This window comes from Scyliorhinus canicula, chromosome 4 (genome assembly GCF_902713615.1).
Source record: "Scyliorhinus canicula chromosome 4, sScyCan1.1, whole genome shotgun sequence".
NCBI lineage: Eukaryota > Metazoa > Chordata > Chondrichthyes > Carcharhiniformes > Scyliorhinidae > Scyliorhinus > Scyliorhinus canicula.
The window spans coordinates 224,143,631-224,149,630 of record NC_052149.1 but is presented as its reverse complement, the minus strand read 5'-3'; positions in this window follow the sequence as shown (position 1 = coordinate 224,149,630).

Sequence of the window (6,000 nt, the reverse complement as noted above, 5' to 3'; positions counted from 1 at the left end):
CAAAACAGGCGTTCTGGAAGCAACGTGAAGAGAGGAACAGAGCTAAACATTTCAGGTTGGTGACGTTCCTTCAGATAATCTGAAATGTTATCTCTGGCCGCGATTCTCCCCAAAAATTTCTAAGTTCATTTGTGGCAGTTTATTCAGGGAATTTGCCGTCGGCTCTGCCGGCGGGTTCCCCCCCCCCCCCCCGCTATTCAATGACACTTAGTCACTTTTCTTGGTTTAGCCCACACTTATGGCTGATCATCCAACTCAATAGCCTAATCTTGCTTTCTCCACATAACCTTTGATCCCATTCGCTCCAAGTGCTATATCTAGCCACCTCTTGAATGTATTCAATATTTTAGCATCAGCTACTTCCTGTGGTAATGAATTCCACAGGCTAACCACTCTAGGGGATTTTCACAGTAACTTCATTGAATGAAATGAAAATCGCTTATTGTCACAAGTAGGCTTCAAATGAAGTTACTGTGAAAAGCCCTTAGTCGCCACATTCCGGCGCCTGTTTGGGGAGGCTGTTACGGGAATTGAACCGTGCTGCTGGCCTGCCTTGGTCTGCTTTCAAAGCTAGTGATTTAGCCCTGTGCTAAACTAGCCCCTTGTTAGGCAAAATCCTGCCATTTTATCAAACCAGGACAGGAGTCATTGAACATGTTGCTACAAGTGATTGGGCAACACCTATAATTCCTGTATTAAAGCGGATGGCTCAGTGAGAATTTGTGGAGATTTTAAAACTACCATCAAGCCAGTTTTGTACGCAAATCATTATCCGCTGCTACTGATTAAAGACTTGTTTTCTGTACTTTCTGGGGGACAGAAATTTAGTAAAATCCACAGGCCTATCTGCAGATGAATCACAGCCACTACTCACCATAGTGAAGCACAATTTTTGTTTCATTACAGAAGGGTTCCTTTTGGAATAACCTTTGTGCCGGCTCTTTTTCTAAGGTCCATGGATGCAATTCTAAATGGATTGAGTGAGTGCAATGTTAGTTAGATGACATTAGATGGCGGCATGGTGGCACAGTGATTAGCATGGCTGCCTCACAGCCCCATGGACCCGGATTCAATGCCGGCCTCAGGTGACTGTGTGGAGTTTGTCCTTTCTCCCCATGTCTACGGGGGTTTCCTCCGGATGCTCCGGTTTCCTCCCACAATCCAAAGATATGCAGGTTAGGAGGATTGACCATGTTAAGAACATAAGAACTAGGAGCAGGAGTAGGCCAAATGGCCCCTCAAGCCGGCTCCGCCGTTCAATGAGATCATGGCTGATCTTTTGTGGACTCAGCTCCACTTTCCGGCCCAAACACCATAACCCCTAATCCCTTTATTCTTCAAAAAACTATCTATCTTTTTCTTAAAAACATTTAATGAAGGAGCCTCAACTGCTTCACTGGGCAAAGAATTCTATAGATTCACAACCCTTTGGGTGAAGAAGTTCCTCCTAAACTCAGTCCTAAATCTACTTCCCCTTATTTTGAGGCTATGCCCCCAGTTCTGCTTTCACCCGCCAGTGGAAACAACCTCCCCGCATCTATCCTATCTATTCCCTTCATAATTTTATATGTTTCTATAAGATCCCGCCTCATCCTTCTAAATTCCAACGAGTACAGTCCTAGTCTTCTCAACCTCTCCTCGTAATCCAACCCCTTCAGCTCTGGGATTAACCTAGTGAATCTCCTCTGTACAACCTCCAGTGACAGACGTTGCATTGTGATTCCGGCTAATGAGAATATAATGCATGTGTATCTGATCTTCGCCCTCACTGGATGGGAAACATATCGCGTCATCGGGGGGCTGGGAAGACCACACACCGAAATCTCACCAACGTGAAACATGTTTTCGGCAACTCGCAAGATTTAGTGTCTATTCCAGAAATTATGCCGGTGGCTAACGTGGCCGGTAAAACATGGCCATGGTCTTTAAAGTGCTGAGGGATGCCCTGAGGTTTTGAAAGGTGCTGTATAAATGTACGTTCTCACTTTAATTAACAGAGACAGTTGAGCATTTACTGTGCTATAGTTATATTTTCTGACATTTCTACACCATTCTATTTGAACTTGAATAATGAGTCATATTTAGTTATGAGAGTGGGAACAGAAATAAAATAGTGTTTCTAATACACGTAACAAGTGAATTGCATTTTCGAGAGCTCATGTTTGACGGTTAGTTTTGAAAGCAAGTTCTAGGAACGAAAGAGACAGTTAATGCCCTTAGCTACAGCTTTCTTTTTAAAATATTTTATTAAGGCATTTATTTAAACAACAAACTCACAAATAAAAGCAAGGACAAACTGGTAGAACATAATAAATAATGACCACCCCCACCCCGAGCCCTTCCGCTCCTCCCATCCTGTCTTCCCCATTTTAACTCCCTTATCCACCCCCCCGACCCACTCTGCCCCCCCTTTTTTGACCCCCTCAATCCCCCTTAAAGAAGTCGACAAAAGACTTCCATCTCCGGGCAAACCCACCAACCAACCCTCTCAAGCCGAGCTTAATCATTTCCTGGCTCCCCCCCAGCTTCTCCTCTCATTTCTGTTTAACTTCTTCTATCAGCGCTTCATCCCAGTCCATCAGGTCCTTATAAATGTTGGACACCTTCCCCTCACCTACTCCCTCCCTTGACAGAACTTTATCCTTCAACCTTGAGGGTGGAAGCCCAGGAAAGGACAGCACCTGCCTCCTCATAAAGTCCCAGACCTCCAGGTATATCAACCTATTCGCACTGGGCAACTCATATTCTTCCTCTAGGTTCTCTGAATTCGCAAAGCTGCCCCCTACAAACACGTCCCCAAACCGTTCAATCCCGGGCTGCCGCCACCCCCCGAAACCTCACATCCAGCCTCGTGGGCTCGTGGAGTACCTGGCCAGTAAGAATGGTAGAGGCACCGTCAACAATGCCCCTATTAGTTCGGTGACGGTGATGTGCTGAGAAGATGCACATTCTCCCCGTGTCTGCATTGGTTTCCTCCGGGTGCTCCGGTTTCCTTCCACAGTCCAAAGATGTGCAGGTTAGGCGGATTGGCCATGATAAATTGACATTAGTGTCCAAAAAAAGTTAGGTGGGGTTACTGGGTTACGGGGATAGAGTGGGGGGTGGGCTTCAGTAAGGTTATCTTTCCAAGAGCAGGTGCAGACTCGATGGGCCGAATGGCCTCCTTCTACACTGTAAATTCTATGATTCTGTGATACTATGATTCATTATACATCCCCACCAGCAGAGGCCCCAAGTCTCCACTGAACGACTTATAAAATTCTACCAGGAACCTATCCAGGCACGGGGCCTTCCCTGCCTGCATTGTCCCCATACTCTCTATCATTCCTACCGACCCAATAAGGGCCCCCAGCCCCTCCACCAGGTCCTCCTCCACCTCGGGAAATTCCAACTTGTACAAAGCCTGCCCCATACCTTGCCACTCTGGTCAGGGGCAGCAACTCATATAGCTTCTTGTAAATTCCTTGAATACCGCATTTTCCACAACGGGTCCAGTATCACCCTTCCCCTCCCATCCTTCACTCTTCCAATGTCCCTCGCTGCCTCCTGCTTCCTAAGTTGGTGGGCCAGCATCCTGCTTGCCTTCTCCCTGTACTCGTACACTGCCCTTCTGGATCTTCGCAACTGCCTGATAGCCTTTCCTACTCCCTCTGGAGCTTCTGCCCTGCCTTCAACAATCCTGCTCTGGGGCCTCCAAGTACCTCCTGTCCACCCTCAAAATCTGATCCACCAGTCTTGCCATCTCTACTCGTTCTTCCTTTTCCCTGCGTGCTCAGATAGAAATGAACTCCCCCCTCCCATAGGGTGACGGCGGTAACGCCCCCGCCATCGTTAAGTTCCACATACACCCAGATGGCTGACCTCACCCGCCCACCCCTCCTCCTCATCTGCCAACAACCCCACATCCAACCGCCACCCCCCCCCCCCCCCCCCCCCCCCCCCGCCCACAACAACCAGATTCACTCGATCGGCAAGTCACAATCACAATCGGCAAGTACCCCGAGTCAACCACCCCCGCCAGCAACACATGGCCCACCACAATCTGGGAGTACACCCAGTGCACATAGGAAAAGTACAACAACTCCTTTGCCCTCAGCCTCCAAAACCTTCACAGGTCTACCTCCCCACCACCCCACCCCCGCCTCATGTGCCCCATAAACCGATACAGCTCCTTCACCAGTGTCGACACCCCCCCCCCTGATCTCAGGCCCAACTGGTCCAAGCCTGGCTCAAGTACCGTGTTAAAATCCGCCCACCCACCCCCATAATCAACCGGTGCGAGTCCAGATCCGGGATCTTCCCCAGCACCCGCTTAATAAACTCCACATCATCCCACTTTGGGGCATAAACATTGACCAAAACTACCAGTATTCCCTCCAACTTCCCACTCACCATTACAAACCTCCCCCTCACCCCCCGCCCCGAATCAGCCACCTGCTTATTTACCAACACAGCCATTCCCCTTCATCTTCATATCCAATCCTGAATGGAAGACCTACTCTACCCAACCCTTCCTCAACCTTGTATGATCCCCGATCTTTAAATGCGTCTCTTGTAAAAAAAAGTCACATGCGCCTTCAAACTCCTCAGCTGCATGAACTCACGTGACCATTTGACTGGCCCATTCAGCCTTCTCACATTCCACGTGACCAGCTTGGTTGGGTGGCACCCCGCCCCGCGCCCCCCCCCCCCCCCCCCCCACCCCCCTCCTGCCAGTCCACCATATCCTTTCTTGGGCCAATCCCCAGTCCATGCCGCATGGCCCTCCAGGCCCACCCTCGGATGCCCACCGCCATCACTCCCTTACTTGCTGCAACACAGCAGCCACATATTTGTCAGCAGCACCCCCTCTGCCCACCTACCCAACTCCCCCAAACCAAATAACAACCCCATCCCCCTCCTCTACACCAACCACCTGACCACGCCCCACTGCGCTTCCATTAACTAGCCTGCCAAGCTAGCCTGGCAGCCCCCGCCCAAGGCCCTTGAGCCTCCTACCGCATGCTGATACCCCTGCCCCCCCTTTCCCACTCCCCCATTGTCATGTGAGCACCCACCCAGCCAGCTCAGCTGGCAAGGCTGCCTGGCACAGAACAAGCAGCTTTCCTCCCTGCACCCTCACAGACAGCCCCTGCCCACCAACCTCCTAGTCTCCCCACTGACCTCACAGCACCTTTGTCCTCACAGACACCCCAACACCACAGATACCGGTTAACGGACACCAACAAATTCTGCAAGTTCAATCACAGACTTTTGATAGTTATCCTCCCCCCTCCCCGTCCCCCACTACCCCCTCCACTCCTCCCCTCCCCCCTCTTGTGAGAGGTTTGTGAGAGGTTCGAAAAAAGGATGAGAATTTTAAAATTGAGACATTGCTCGACTGGGAGCCAATGTAGGTCAGAGGGCACAAGTGCAATGGTTGAACAGGACTTGGTGCAAATTGTGACAAGTGAGGCACAGCTTTGGATAAGCTCAAATCCATGGATTATAGAAAATAGGAGATGGATTAGGAATGCGATTCAGCAGCAGATGAGATCTGGCAGGACTGAACTGGGCAATATTAAGGATGCAGAATTATGTGGTCTGAGTGAAAACACAGTTATACGGTAGCAAAATGTCCCCAGGGTGAAGTATGACCCCCCCCCCCCCCCCCCCCCCCCCCCCCCCCACACCCGGGTTGTAGACAGTCTGGTTCAGCCTCAAAAAGTTGGATGGAGTGGATAGTTAGAAAATGAAGCGTGCGATCAAACTGCCTTATTGCATCCTTCATCTCTGAGGAGATCTCGCTGGGCAAGATTCAGGTTAATATATGAGTCAGTAGACTCATTTAAATATGTCAACACCCAATTCTCCTGTGGCCCGGGATCAAACGCCTGCACCAGTGAGATCTCAGTATGATGCCGTTTAGCACTGGTTCACACAAACGTGGACCAGACATAACAGCGCCTGGGGGGTGGGGTCCCCAGGCCATCATAGACCCCCGGGTGTTGTGTTCTTGGC